This window comes from Balaenoptera acutorostrata, chromosome 1, assembly GCF_949987535.1.
Source record: "Balaenoptera acutorostrata chromosome 1, mBalAcu1.1, whole genome shotgun sequence".
NCBI lineage: Eukaryota > Metazoa > Chordata > Mammalia > Artiodactyla > Balaenopteridae > Balaenoptera > Balaenoptera acutorostrata.
Window position 1 is genome coordinate 59,243,181 of NC_080064.1, and position 16,220 is coordinate 59,259,400.

General features: G+C 45.3%; 1 protein-coding gene across 2 annotated transcripts in view; it reads right to left on the reverse strand.

Annotated features, from left to right (window-relative positions):
• The window catches only part of DIRAS3 (DIRAS family GTPase 3), a 45,698-nt gene extending 39,392 nt beyond the window's left edge, over window positions 1–6,306 (reverse strand). The window contains exons 1-2 of one of the 2 annotated variants that reach the window (XM_057540805.1): window positions 6,003–6,306; window positions 1,120–1,153 (exon numbers count right to left, since the gene is read on the reverse strand). The gene's annotated coding sequence lies outside the window, so the exon portion shown is untranslated. Of the gene's footprint in view, window positions 1–540; window positions 655–1,119; window positions 1,154–6,002 lie in introns of those variants that run through there. The other variant, XM_057540808.1, reaches the window with a different exon arrangement.
• Between the last annotated feature and the right edge of the window lie 9,914 nt (window positions 6,307–16,220).

The following is a 16,220-nucleotide window of genomic DNA, read 5'->3' on the forward strand; positions in this document are numbered from 1 at the left end:
GAATGAGGTGAGCAGCTACACCAAAGAGTGGTGAGCTGGCCTCAAAGAAATCCATCAACATGCTGAACAGAGTCACTTGGAACATCTTTCTCTTTTGAGATTTTTCACTGAGAACTGAATTTTTAATTTCATTTAATTTTGATTAATTTAAATTTAAATAGCCACATGGAGCTAGTGGCTATCATACCGAACAGTGCAGGCTTATAGATTTATTCTCTGGAGAGGGTAAAACAGAAACCAAAGAGCTGAAAAAAATTGAAGAGATTTTCTTATCATGGGAAAAATTCACACACCAAAGATGCTACAGATTCAGAGAAAGGCCAAAGAGATACAAAGGAAACAAATGGTATTGCCTAAACATGTTTGGGAGGTAGAGATGACTGTGAAGACCAGATAGTTTCTATCCTGACCATCTACACCAAAATTCCCTGTTAATAGAATCCAATAGTGAAGTGTTAATAAGCATTTCTGGCACTATGGAGAACTACATGCTATGGAGTCTCCACTGCTATGAAATGAACACAACCTGATAAAACATACCTTTTATTTCATTCCCAGGCTTGCGAGAAGGGATGTATGACTCTTCCACACCCACACTCACCCTTTCCCAAAGATCTGAACTCACAGTGATAAGTGATATGTATGGGAGAAAGGTAGTGCTGCCCTGCTGGCAAATCCTGATATTAAAACCAAAAATCAAAGCTAAGTAACAAGGTGAAGAGATTAAGTCTGGGATTCTATAGGGGGGCTAAAGTATAAGCTGGGTAACACTGACTCTCTGACTCTCAGCAAATGCCAATACAATTCTGCTATGGAGAAAAGCTTCCTCGTTTAGGGTTTCTAGGATTTCCACAGATTAAGATCAACAAAATATAAGCTCTTAATAAAATTTAAGAAACCAAAACATAAGAAGTCAAACCACTTTGGGCCAGAGGCAGCAGAAACAAAGTACACCAGATTTAGATCTTCAAGGACTTTAAATATTAAAATAATCATATATAAATATGAAATAACTATGTATGAAATCCACAATCATTTTGCAAAATGATTTGGTACTGCATAGTGAAGTTGAAAATTTGCTAACTCTATGACCTATCAATTCCATTCCTAAATACATACCTGGAGAGACTCTTGCACATGTGCACTAGGAGACCTGTAACAAGAATGTGAAAATGAATAAACTACACCTATTTGTATCAACTAAAAAGAATCTCACAAACATAGCTTTGAATTTTAAAAAAATGTAGCTCACCTAGGGTATGATCTTTTTCTAACATTCCAAAGCGAGCAAGATGAAACAATACATCGTTTAAACATTCATAAGAATGTGATAGGGACTTCCTTGGTGGTGCAGTGGTTAAGAATCTGCCTGCCAGTGCAGGGGACACGGGTTTGAGCCCTGGTCAGGGAAGATCCCACATGTCGTGGAGCAACTAAGCCCGTGCGCCACAACTACTGAGCCTGCGCACCCTAGAGCCTGTGCTCCGTAACAAGAGAGGCCGCGATAGTGAGAGGCCCGCGCACCGCAACGAAGAGTAGCCCCTGCTCGCCACAACTAGAGAAAGCCTGCACGCAGCAACGAAGACCCAACGCAGCCAAAAATAAATAAAAATTAAAATTAAAAAAAAAAAAGAATGTGATAAAATGTGAAAATAAGGCAAAGGAACAGTAAACAACCAAAGCCACACATGACCTTCTCTATCTAAGTGGTGATTTGCCATTGGGTTCACCTCCCTGAAAATAACTGGGGGAACCCCCTCCTTGCTGGGGGTTGTGTCCCAGTGAGATAACTCACTCTTCTGAGGAGGCTAGCCGAGGACCTGGTGGGAGGTAGTGGCGTTGCCCACGCAGCAGCCTTTGACTGAGGCTGGGACCCTTGCTTCTATCTACATGATGCTAGCTCAGTTCTCATTTGGGGGTGATTCAACCCTCCTTAGGGAGCCTTTGAATCGTGCAGGGGAAAGTTCCTGGTTGTCACAGGGACTTGGGAACCAAAAGGCCAGCAGTGGCCCTGGTGAGACACACCGGCTCTCCCATCCTCGGAGCCCTCTGCGTCTCTCTGTTTCGTCTGTATATGTGATGTTCACTCCTGCCCAGCTGGTAACTGCTGGCCTCTGGGAAGCAAGCAAGTCTCCGCCCAGACCCCTCAGGACAGAGGGCTGCTGGTCCTAACTTCAGAATCTTTAGGGCTGCAGATGCTCTGTCCTCACTCCTTTCCTGCTTGGGAGCAGTAAGTCGTCCTCGCAGTAAGATTTGGTTAAATTCGGTTGAAGGGGACAATTACAGACAATTTGCTCGCTGGTCTGTCTGCCCAGGAGCAGAAAACTGGCTTGCTCGAGTTCTAGCTGCATTCTCAGAACAGCTCTGTGTTCTGGGCTCTGTCGTCCTGTGCAAAGCTGAGCAGCGCCCTCCCTGGGACACCCTGGGAACGTACACGACTGGCTGCTCTGAGAAAATGCCTTGCCGTGAGGAGAAAACACCCATGGCTGTGGCTTTAGAGGATCAGACCACTGCCAGCTTGTAGGAGTGACTTTATGAACACTGGATGGAGGGCCCCTCTAGAAGAAGGCAGCCCCATGCCAGGGTGCATAGCTTGATGAGTGAGAACCTGCTCCCTTGCCCAGGTGCTCTTGTGCAGTGCACATGCTGTACCACTGTACCTAGTGGTCAAACCCTCTTGCTCCCTATCCGTCTGGTGACCCAGACTTGGCTTCATTCAGGAGGAGCCTGCCTTTCTGTGACTGCTTCGTGGCTGCCTGAACTGGACTCCAGTTCTAAAGAGATGGGTCCAGGTGTCTAGCCCCCATGGCCTGACATTCAAGGCCTTCTACACTCTGCTTCCAATTTGCATTTCTATCCACTACACATCAGACTTTCTTCTAGGCAGGCTACTCTAGTCACTGTCTTCCAAAAAATGCTTGTGAAATTTCATCTTCACACTCTCACACTCTTCCTTTATCCTGCCCTGTTATCCACCCACTTGAAGACTCAGATCATTTTCGCTTCTCTGAGAAGCCGTCCCGAATTGCCCCAGCTCAGAAACCACTGAAAAGCACCCACTGTACTTCCCTTCCCACTGGTCATTGGCTGCACAGCTCATGTACTGAGAGCCTAGCTCCCTAAAAAAGATCATAAGTTTCTCAAAGGTAGGAAGTTTTGAGGAGACTTATGCTCCCCAACTTAGGAAACTTGCTGGAGGATATTATGCTTAGTGAAATAAGTCAGAGAAAGACAGTACTGTATATTTTCAATTTCATGTAGAATCCAAAAACAATAAAACAAATGAACAAATATAACAAAACAGAAACAGACTCACAGTGGTTACCAGTAGGAAAAGGGATGGAAGGAGGGGTGAGATGAGAGTACGGGTTTAAGAGGCACAAACTACTATGTATAAAATAAGCTACAAGGATATATTGTACAGCACAGGGAATATAGCCAATATTTTATAATAACTAAAAATGGAGTATAATCTATAAAAATACTGAATCACTCTGTGATACACCTGAAACTAATATAATAAGTCAACTATACTTCAATAAAAAAATAAATTAAATAAATAAGAATCTCACTGAACAGTTACCATGGTAACAAATAGCTTCTCCTATTCTCTCAGATCAAAACAAACAAACAAACAAACCGTTGAAGAACAAGGAATTCGGCTCCCTGCCTGGACCCGTAATGAGAACATCAGGACAAGATTGAGGTGAAATCCGTGAACCTGGTTTAATAAGTTGCCCATGAACTCGGCCTGGGCTACTTCGGTCCCATCTCACAGAAAGTGCTTCGTTCTGGAGATACTGGCCCGCCTGTAGCTCACACCCCTGAATGCCAGAGCGGGAAGCACTAGCTCTTCATGAGGGCTTGGAGGCCACATGGGCTGAAGCTCCCATAACAAGAAAAGCAACTGTGCATCACAGGTGGAGGACTCACCTAGATGTTGGCCCGGTCAGATGTATGAGCTTAAGAAAGAGATGCTTTGGACGGTTTTCAAACTCTTTGGTGAGTTTGCAGCAATCTCAGACCACTTAAAAACTCAAATCCACCACAACTCAGCACAGCATGTTTCCAAAAATCCCTGGAAACGGGCATCTTTGCTGAGTTTCCCTAGTAACACCATCATTCCGCAGGTATGACTGAGCCCCTCTGCGATCCAGGCACAGCTCTAATTTCTGGACATACAGCCGGGAACAAAACAGAGGGAACTCTCTGCTCTCACGAGCTTCCACTCCAGCTCAGTGCCCAGCTCACTTTTCACAGGACCCGAGCCCTTGAGCAGGTGTTAAGGCTGTGACGGGGAGGTCACAGGAGCCCCTGGGGTAGGGACCACAGCACACACCTTTCGGAAATATCTTCTCAAACCCCACTGTTTAAAGTGTGGTCTGTGGACCAGCAGCATCCCCGCGACCTGGAAGCCTGGTAGAAACGCAGGATCTCAGGCTCCTCCCGAGATCTTCTGAGTTGGAAACTGCACCTGACTAAGCTCCCAGGTGAACCATGTGCAGGTGAAGGTTTGGAAAGCACTGCGATAGAACATGTCCCACACAAAAAAGAGTAGCTGGTCAAATAAGTTCGAGGAAGAGCCTACCCGTCCCTCCCTCACAGACTCAGAAAGCTGGCATGCAAAAGGTGCCGATGTCCTCAGAAAAGGAACTTGTTTAAAATGCCAATGTTCCTCAAACTCACTTGACAGCCCAACAATGATTCAGCACCTGTAAACATTCGACGGAACTAGTGTCCTGTGAAACCTACCTTGGGAAAAACCGTGATGGCTCTCTGACAGTCACAGTTTCAACTTACTTGGCTTAAACAATTCCAGATGGAATGAGCCCATAGCACGATAACTGGCAGCTTTGCTGAGGCACAGATTTGAATCATGCCTACTGCTGGGGCTCTGTGCAAAAGTCTCAGCTCTGGGGAGCTTTTGGGAGGGTTGTGGGGGGGGACCCGGGGATTGCTCCTTCACGTGGCTGGGTTGGTCTCTGCTTATGACTGAGTCCGTGACAAAGCTCATGGGGCAATAAAAACACTGCATCTCAATGAATACCACCACTGCATGAGAGATAAGCCTTCGAGATAATTTAAATTGCTGGTCAACGTGCATTGTGAGGATGTACGTAGGAAACACTGCATTCTAGATGGAACATGTCATTTGGAGAAACCCAGGAGCCAATATAAGCATTCCTTATTTGTCATTTAGGGAACTGGAAAAGGGTCTGGGCTACATATACTCACAGGTGTCAAGAATCCGTGGCGATGACGACGATGATAACAGCTAACATTTATGGAGAGTTTCTGGCACGCCAAGCACTGTCCTAACCCACGTTTCCTTACAACGCAATGAGATACACAGTGTGAATCATTTTACACACTAGGAAACTGAGGCGCAGAGCTGGTTCCTCACTTCAACCCCTTTTACGCTGAATGCAACTTCTGAGATCTAGGTGACAGGACCAAACCAGCCAGAGGATGAAGTGGTCCCTGGGTCCCCTCTATCCTCCTAGCCAGCCCCCAAGAGCTGAGAGCCTTGCCCAGAGCACCAGCCTGGCAGTGGCCATGACTCAAATCTGTGCCTCAGCAAAACTTCCAGTTACCACGCTATGGTCTCCTTCCTCCTGAAATAGTGGAAACCAAGAAAGTCGAATCCCCTTTGGGAGAATGTCTCTCCTGTCTGCAGTTTGGGGGTGTCACTTCAGGCGTGAGGTAGCCCTAAGTGGGCAGGTGCAGACCTGAGCAGCCTCGGTAGTGGGCCGGGGCCGGGCTTCTGCGTCCCTATCATGCCCCAGGCGGTGCCAGTGCTGCTGGGGCAGCCGTGGAAGGCAGGACAGAAGGGGGGACTCAGCTTGCTTCTGTAAGGCCTGGCCTCTACCCGCTCTGGCCCCCAGCTGCTGCGGGGCCTCTGGCACGCCTCTTCCCCTGGGCCTTAGTCCCTTCTCTTTCGTGTTCGGAATAATGATACCCCTCCTCCCCGTCCCCACATGAAGCTGCTGAAAGTTTCTCACCGAGTGTGTGTGACAGTCCCCGGCATCTCCTGTTTCAACTCACTGACTGCTTCTCACGAGGTCCTTTCCGGGGCTCCCTTGGGCTTGTGGTTGCTCCAGGCTGGCAGATCCGGATCACATGAGAGCTGGCCCAGTCACCCCTCTCCCACGGACATGCAGATCTGCTGCTTCCAAATCACACGAGAGAACCCCAGAGATGAGGATAAAACCCCTATTGTGTGTTCAGACAAAACCCACGGATAAATCATCTTTGCTTCTTGGGGTGACACTTAGAAGTCCCTGGGACCTAGAAGTCAATTGCTCAGTTTATGGTGTTTTCCTCACTTGGGGACATTAGTATAGGGTGGTGGTAATGGAGTCATCCAGGCACAGCCTTGAGAGTTGGCTGTGTGACCCAGAACAAATGACTTAACCTCTCTGAGTTTTAGTTTGCTCATCTGTAAGTGATGTGAATAAAGTACCTATGACATGGAGCTGCTGCGAGGTGCTGGTGCATCTTCAGTGCTTCCTAAAGAGTAGCTCTCATAATGTTATTTAGACATTGGTTACAAGAGGGGATTCTGGGGTATACAATAACAGAATACTTCTTAAATTTGCCTTTTAAAAACATCAAATTTCTGAAGAGATTTTTTTAAAAATAAAATTTAAAAATATGTCCTCTCCGTATAAGAGAGACATTTTATATGAGGTTGGACACACATGACAAAAAAATGAACAAGTAGAAATCTAGGGTTTGCAAAATTTGAGGACTTCCTCGCTCCTCCTGTGCCCCACTGCTCTGGACCCTTTCCCTCCTGGCAGCAGCCGCTGGCATTTTAGTGCAGCTCTCCCTGGAGACTGGGGGAGCTCCATGTCCCAGGTCAGTAGGTGCCAGTTCTCCCCTGGAGCTGACCTGAAGCCCTCTTGCTGTATGCTGTCCCTTTGCCCCAGAAATCTAGGCCAAGCAGGAAAGAACTCTGAGTTTCATCACTGACTTCCAGGTTGCCTCCTGCCCTTAGTGCTGAACTGGAGAAGGACTCACTGGGACCTCAAGACAGAAGCCTGGAGCAGCAGGTTAGAGATCCCACCCCTCCAGCGGCTTCCCTGACCCTCCCATCTGAGGGTCCACTTAGGGGATGGAGGAAGACAGGGAGAACACTTGGCAGGACCCTGCTGTGAGCATGCCCTCGCCATGTGTTAATCTGCCCACAGCTGCATGGGCTAAGGGACTGGCTCGAGGCCACACAGGGGCTGAGATGGATGAGTGGCTGAGCCAAAGGAGCAGGTGGGTGTTTGCCTTTCCACCTTTCCACCTCGTAATGCTGACCCCTGCACAGTATTTGGGACAGGATGAGAAGCGTATCTGCCAGAAATGCCAGTAAAGGCAGTGAATGGAGGGGTTAAGAACAGGCTCTAGAAGCAGAATGAATTAAACCTGGCTCAGTTATTTCCCAGCTGTCTGACCTCAGGGAAATCGTTTAACCTCGATGTGCACCAGTTTCTTCAGCTTTAAAACGATGGAAATCGTCATACCTACCTCTTAGGACTGATTTGAGGATGGAAATGAATTGATAGATATCAAGGAATTAAAATGCTACCTGGCACATGCGTAGCATGGGATCTATAAATGTTAGATATTATCATTGTTGTTATTGAATTAAATGCCATGAAGGTAGGGATATTTGTCTGTTTTGGTTACTGGTCTGCTTTGGAACAGTGCCTGGCACTTCATAGGTGCTCCGTAAATATTTTGGGGGTAAATAAATATCATTATTACAATCAGTTAAAACTCTTTTGTAATGCAGACATTATTTATTTTGACCAGCAGAGGGCAGCAAGTAGCTATGACTGACAGTCATTCTGGACAAGGGGGTTTTAAATGTTCATTTTGAAGGCTAACAGGACTGTCCCCCCCTGAGCCTGCTGGTGGGTTGAAAGGTTGCTGTTGCACCTGTATGAGTGGCCCCTACCCCTCCCACTTACCTTTATGCAGTTAGATGATTGGCAGAAATTCCAACTCACGACAAACCTTGGTTCGATATTCTCACAGGGCTAACTTATTTTCAACTTTCTTCTTCCTGTCCTTCCTCCTTCCCTCTCTCCCTCCCTTCTTTCCCTCCTCCCTTCTCTTTCTCTAATTATGTCTCTCTCTCTCTCTCTCTGTCACACACACACACACACACACACACACACACACTCACTCCAATGCATCAAGCTAGTACACTGTACACATTCCCAAATTCTATCTGTACTACTGCACCTTGTACTCCAAACCATTAAGTCTAGAGTGGATATTCTTCCCAATCAATTACTGTTGCTAAATATAGTATAATAGAAAGAACATCTGATAGATTAAAAACTAGACCCAGAGAGGTACTGTAACTTGGCCAAAGACACACAGCAATTAGTTGCAAAGTTAGAGCATAAACCAGGGCATTCTGCTCTGTCCATCCCACCAGGTCATCCCTCACCTCCCCTTCTACCCACAGAGAAGACTCAAGCGGTCCCCATTTATTGATCCAATCAATGTGGTCATCAGCTTCTGACCCCAGATGCTATTCCCGAGCTCTGCAATGGAGGAGCTGACTGCTTCCCAGGGCATCCCCCTGGGAGGTCCAGGCACAGGGGACAGTCAGCAACCACTGCCTACTTGTCCCTCAGCAAACTCGGCCCCTGCCCACAGCTCTCAAGTTTCCTCCATGACCCAGTGCAAGTCCATCTTCCCCAGTGACAGAGCCCACACCAGCAAAGTCAAGGTGAGGACCTGGGTGGCACCTGGGTAGTGGAGCACAGAGAGCTCTACTTCTCACAGCCAGCTTCTAGCGTGCCTGGCGGCTGGAACGGTTCCCACACTTCAGCCTCAAGGCTGTCCCAGAGTCTCAGCTCATGGGTGGCCCACTGCTACAGCCTCCCCAGTTTGCTTAAGATAGTGCCTTTCCCAATCATTATCCAAAAAAGCTTTAGAAAAAAGTATTTGAGATTCCTACTGAAAAACAAATTCCATACGAATTAATGAATTAAAGAAAGAAAACTTAAAAAGAAAATTGAGAAAACTAGAAAAAAATATGGTTGACCTGTTCTATTATCTCAGATTAGAGAGATTTCCTTCAGCATTACAGCAAAGGTAGAAAATATAAAGGAAAAGATTTACAGAATTGACTATATACAATTAAAAAGCTCCATGCCCCCAAGAAACATCAAAAACAAAATCAAAAGCAAGTAACAATTGGGAAAAGCTTGGCTACATGTATGAGAGACAAAGGATGAATATCCTAAACCAGAATATCAGAGGAAAACGGATGAAGAATCTGAACTGACAACCTAAAAATATAAACTCACAGGAATATAGAACATGTTCAGTTCTCACTGGTCATGAAATATATGTAAAATGCAACTTTTTTTGCATCGTAAAGTGGCAAATGTCAAAATTGCATAGTGTCAGTGAAGATGTGAAGCCACAGGCCCCCATTCTGCTGGTGGCACATTTCTGGGGGCCATGGTAAGCTTACAGGTGTCCATCATGAACGCTTTTTTCCATAGTCTTTATCACCATCACTGTGTTTATTTATTACTTATTCTCCCTCACCGCTTCCCCCCACCAGGTCAATATGCACCTTGGTGACAGGGACACTGCTTACTTGTCTGTCCCAAGTACTTAGAACAGCACTAGCCCATAACTAGGGTGCTCAACATACACCTAATGAATGAATGATTGAATTTTTGCCCCAGTAATTCTACTCTTAGGAACTGATCCTAAGGCAACCATCAGAGATCTACAACAAGATTTATATCCAAGGATGTTCATTTCAGCATATAATAGTCACATTTTGCAAATCATTTAAATGTCCAAAATAGGGGCTTAATAAACAAATGACACATCCTTATTTGAGACTACAATAATAAAAGTCATTAAAATCATGTTGTAGATGATATAATGATATGGAGTTTCTAGATATAGTGTATTGTGAAGAAGGCAGGTTACATAATACTGTTTTCTAGAGAATTTCTGGAGAAATTCTCCAGAAATCTTTTGTATATAATACCATTGTAATATATATAAAATACATGTTATATCTATACACATATATTTGATATATACACACATATGATATACGCACGCATATATAAACATAGGAAATATGATCTATGCATATATATACACACATGCATACATGCATATAAAAACTTGTGTGAGAACACTGACATTTTAAGTATTTATGTCTAATACTTGGTGTGATCAATGAAAAGTTTGCCTTTTTTTCTTGACTCATGCATCTTTCCAAGGGCCTGTTTTGCTTTGGGGCATCAGGTAAGAACACAACGTAGCACCCATATTACTCAAGCTGACTCTGGTTCCAGGTAGCTAACAGCTCAGGGGTGACCCTGCACCAACAGAGGTCGGGTGCTGGCTAGGCCCTGGCTCCTTGCTCAGCGGGGCTGCCGCTCATCTTTCTAGTGAGCCGGAAGCCCTGAGTGAGCAGCGCAGTGGTGACCGTTCCGAGCTTTCCCTTTTCTCAGCGTAGGTTCCGCGCTCCCTCTCAGTGTCTCCTAGGACCGCCTTACAAACCTGCACACGAATCCTTGTCTCAGCAGTTGCCTTTCGGGGGACCAGGCTAAGCCACACAAACGTGATTTAACACTCCTGCCCATTCCTAGCAACAGCTCCCTTTGTGAAGCATTTCACGAACAAAGGAAGAGTCTCTTTAAAACGGATTCGCAATTCGCAGTGAGTCTTGACCGGCTTCTGGCCTTTCCGTGCTGGCCGTGCAGTTTCCATCCGGTCAGCATGTGAGGAACGTCCACCAAGCACGTGCGATGGAAAGATCTCATGTGTTGGCCGCTCCTGTCTTTGGCTCACTTTCAGTCTCTCAGTGTCCCTGAACTGAGAAGAGTTCATCATGGGAGTGAAGACCATCCTGACCTTGACTCATCCCCCTGGAAAGAGTTGCTGGGTAGAGCAGCCACTTGAGGGAGCTCAGAGCTTCAGAGGAGCTCAGAAGAACAGTGAGAAGGATCGGAGGGGCCTCCGAATCAATAAATGCAGGGGATCTATTTACACTAGCACCCCGCCAGGCTGCGATGCCAGCGCATCTGCCCACAGCGGATCTGGATCAAGTGCCCTGCATTGCTGTAAGATGTCATTAACACATAGCCTCCTTTACCGTTCTTAGAATCAGGGCTGGTGAGGACTTCAGAGATCACCTAGTTCAAGGGGGATGGGGTATAGGCAGCTGCCCTAAGGGTCCCAGAGCAAAGTCATATGCAAAGCTATGACAAGAACTCACTAAAAAGCAATAATTATCATGGAACAACTGCAAATTCCCCCATTCCAAGGTCTTGACTTTTGTTCTAAGAATTTGCTCAGTGGTAACTGTCATCCTCCCTTTGGCCGGAAGAGGGCAGACACTTGCCATCGATGGAAGTGGAGAGGAAGCAGATATTTTTTTTAGGCTGGAATAACATCTCCCCATAAGGTCATTCTGCTCTAATGAGAGTTGCAGCTCAAAACAAAATTCTTGACTCTTCTGCTGCAAATATGCCACTGAAGAGGCAGGTTCAGAGACTGAAGATCTCTTCTTAGTTCCAACTTTGTCATTTCACTTCTCTGAACCTCACTCCTTTATTATGTAGTCACTATGTGACTATGAAGAGGAGATATTAAAGGAAATATATGTAAATTATAAAGTTCCATATTACAAAACACATGCACATGAAAAAAGGAGTTTAACAGTAATGGGGTGTGTGTGTGTGTGTGTGTGTGTGTGTGTGTGTGTGTGTGTGTGTGTGTGTGTGTAGAGAGAGCTGGGCAAAGGAGAGATCCAGGCTGAGGGAGGAAACTCCCCAGCAGTTGAAACCAACCCATTTTGCACTTAGGTCTTAACTACTTTTATTTACATACTGTGTATGTAATACATACTTACATACTTTTTCAAACTGTGCTTATTTAAAAGTTAAAGATGTGCTTTACCTATTGAATCTGTGTGTGGGAAAAAGTGAAATTCACAGATACACTTGTAAAGTCCTACAATTTAGTTGAAAAATATTGCTGAATACAAAGGCGGGTATTGGCGATACAGGCATACGTTGGAGATACTTCGGGTTTGGCTCCAGACCACTGTGATAAAGTGAATACCACAATAAAAGGAGTCACATGGAGTTTTTGGTTTCCCAATGCACATAAAAGTTATGTTTACACCATACTATAGTCTATTCAGTGTGCAGTAGCATCATGTCTAAAAAACAACGGACATACCTCAATTAAAAAATACTTTATTGCTAAAAAATGCTAACCATCATCTGACAACAGAGGGTCGCCATAAACCTTCAATTTGTAAAAATTGCAGTATCTGCAAAGTGCAATAAAACAAGGTATGCCTGTATTAATTTTAAAAACTCTTAAGTGTTTTAGTGGTTACATGTTCATGAGAAGCAAAAAGGTAAGAAGTGGATAATTTTTCAAATCTAGTGCCATTTTCTTAGGATGTCGAGCCCTAGTAGAAGTATTATTTTCACACTAATCTGTGCCAGCTGGAGCAATGCTGCAGTCTGAGTATCAAATTCTAAAACAATGAGGAACTAGAAGGCAGTTAATAGGCGAACAGTCATGAGGCAAGGGTCCAGAAACCACATCTGGAGGAGGAACTGAGGAATCAAGACGTGAGCCTGGAGGAGAGCAGTCCTGGGTGGGACAGGACCTGTGGGAAGAACTGCAGTCAGAACAAAAAGGCCAAAGTCGCAAAGGGGGCCTGGTCTCAATACTGAAGGGTCTTAACCACCGGAGCTAAGTGCATGATCATAGAGACAGGAAGCTCTGGACACGGGTGGTTCAAGGAGTGCCCGGAAGAGCCCTCTGATGTCAGGAGAAAAGAAACGCACCACTGACACTGTCTCAGAAACCAAGTCATCCCTGTAGCAAAATGTGACAGGAGAGAGCAAGCAGCTGAAGTCAGAATGGTTCCCGTAGCACAAAAGTACGAGAGGACCTTGAAATACAGGGAGTGAGGCATAGGCTCATGGAAGTCAGTCTACACCCACACATTAAGCCTAGTCAACTGCACTAACGTATCCTGATGCTGAATGGCAGTGAAAGGAGCAGGGTCTGATTGAATCAAGGGAAGAAGGGCATCCCCAGCAGTCAGAGAGAATGGTATGGGCTGAGGTGCGTTCACTGGCTCACCCACCAATGCTCCCCAGCTGGACTCCCGCACTGTGCTAAGCACTCTTCAGGGAGCTGTGTGTATTTTCTTTGGAGGTCCAGGGATGATCCCTCAGGCTTCATCACGGTTGAGATGTTATTTCTTTCAAGGGCTCTCATTTCTCTGTGCTTTTATCCCCTGTGCACCAAAACCCTCCCATTTCCTCTTTTAGCCTCCATGGCTACCCAACAATAGCAAGGAAGAACACGTCCTTGATGATGGAGACACAAGGCGTGTCGAACGCTTCACTGTGAGACTGCATGGGAATTGCCATCCATTGAGACTCCCCGATGTGACCAGGCAGCCTCTCAAAGCTGGATCAGTTTGAAAGAGTTGACAAAATAGAGTTTCTAGAACTGCCAAGATGGGGATGAGACCCAAGACCAACCTCCCTTCTGACACTTCTGTAGAGCTTCTCAAGGTACCTGCCAGAACCCCGAGGGGTCTGACTTCCAAAGGCTTCACCAGCTCTTAGATATCAGAATTGAGACATCATCTCAGTTCTGAGAAATGATTAGAACTACCGAGAGGTCGTGAGAGAAACCACTTATTTCATTTTTATGGACGTCTTCTTCCCCTAAGGGGAAAATGTAGGACTAACACCTCGTGAACCCAACGGCTTAACCAACAGTAAACTGATTGTTTTCTACGGGAAATAGCAATTGTACCTTACTTGTTTGATGAATATAATCGTAAATTCTCTTATTTTTTAAAGGCAGATAGTTGGGGAATTTTATACTTCTTCTCCATAATATTCTTCAAAACTACTTTAAAAATTTAAGATAATTTGTAAAATGCATACATGGCCAATAATTAACTTTTGCTCTAGGTTGATAGTCCTTAATAAAGGCTTTTTCTCACCTCTTGAAGGGTTTCTTGAAGTTTCCAACTGATTGAAAACAATTCTGTTCCACCTGCATTGTTGAGACCGAGAACTTCTTCAGCAGAACTCCAAGCTCATTTCATGTTCGTGGAGAAAACAGAACACACAGAGGGACGGGCTGCAACTTCTCTCCTTTTGACCTAAAGTTTCTCCTCTAACATCCATCAGTTATTTCTCTCCTGTCTCTGGACAAAAGTGACCTTTCACTCTTTCAAAGCTAACTCATCAGCTTGTGTCCTTTATCCCAAGTCTCTGACCTTCCTTGGGGCTTATGTTACTTCATCATTGTCTTGACTTCATGGCTGACTCTCACCCCTCAAAGTTTACAAACTCAGTCCCATTCTCTCCCCAGACTCTGGTTCCTCCTGGACCACCGTCCTACCTCTTTCCTTCCCATCATGAGAACTCTAATGTCTGCCCTTGCCATGAGGTCCCACATGTCCAAACCACCAAATCCAACAGGCCTTATTCAATCTTTAAATGCTGTTGAATCTCTCAGGGTATTGAACTTTTTTCCCTTGGGTCTGGTTCTTTCTTTGGCTTCTTTGACACCTTGTGTTCCTGTGAGTCATCTACCTCAGTTTCTTCCTCTCACCTCTTGAATGGGCTGTGCCCGGTTCATCACTCACAGCTATCTGATGCTTTGCTGCTCTGCCAAGCTGAACTTCATTCTCAATGATGATGGCTGCAAAGCCTCCTGCCCTGACTGGTCCGCTTCTTCTCTTGTTTCCAACTGCTAGCTTGTCAATTCCTCCAGAAGATGGCTTTTAAAACCCAAAACTCCAAACTCCTCATCTGGCCCACTGTAATTCATCTTTTATGATTGTGTGCCCAGCTCAAAATGGATTCTCCATTCTTTAGAAACTGATGTCAATCCACAGGGTACGCTGCTCGTGGCCACTTGACTTGGCTTCCTGATCACAGGTGATCTGCACAGGGGCAGACACCTGCCTGAGACTGAGCTGCTCATGCACCCTCCCCTAGTTTTGAAGCGAGAGAGACAAAGACTTGGACTAGTCAATGGTATTGTTTTAGGGGAAAGGTCCATGAATTCCTGGTGCTGGGTGCTCTTGGAAAGTTCTACTAAAGTCCCTCTTTTAGTTAAGCTTGCTAGACTTGGCTTCTAGTAATTACGGACCCTTAGGTAATAGATTCACTGATACTTCCTCTCCAAAAATCCCTAATTCTGTCAAGGGCTCTAACGTTCCCTCACCTAGGAGGGCTTGAACTTTGACTCTGCTCTTGCTTTTCATGAGGTCCACATTCAGAATGCTCAGACCTTGGTGGTTTTATCTCCAAAATTAATCCCCTCTTCTCCATGTCCTCTACTGTTGCCCTGGTTCCAGGCTCTGTGATCTTTTTTTGCTGGGCTTGTCCAGCCTTTCTGTTGCTCCAGCAGTAACTCTGATCTTATCACTTTTCTGCCTAAAACTCTAGGCTCAGTCTGATAGCTCTTCCCATAGCATTAAGGACCCTTCTCATTCTGGCTCACAGATGCATGGGGCCCGTCTTCTGCTATATCCACTCCTTTTATGTGCCAGTCAGGCCTGATGACCAGCCTTGTCCAAACATTCTCTGTTCTTCACTTCCTCTATGATTTTTTACTGTTGTTCCCTTTGTCCTTCAGCCCTCGTAAAATCTTACTTCTTCTTTAAGGCCTATCTCAGGCCTTTTCCCCATCTCCTTAGAAGAAACTCTCCCTCCATCCTCTGGGGCAGGAGATTACTTGTCGTGTTATAAGTTCATCTTCCCTTCCAGACTTTGAAGCATGGGCTACATTTAATTCCTGGCATCACAGTGGTCGATCAGAAGTGGATGTTGACTGCATTGGATTAAACATCATCAAATGTTTACCAGGACAGGAAAAGGCCTGAGAGAAAAGCCAAAGCCATAGTATTTCCTCCCATCACTGTTTTCCATGGATTTAGCCAAAATCAGGGAAAAGAAAGGATGAAGAAGGAGTGCCGCGTAGGCGAATTAAATGGATTGTGCCCCAAACCTCCAGGCATCAATGTCTGAAAAACAGGACACTCACAAAATTGTCTTTAAAATCCAGAAAGAACATAGTTACACAGCTTCAGAGTTTAAAATGCATTTCCATACACATTAACTGACTTAATTTGCACTGCCACCCTGCGAAGCAGTTAAAGTTTATGAATG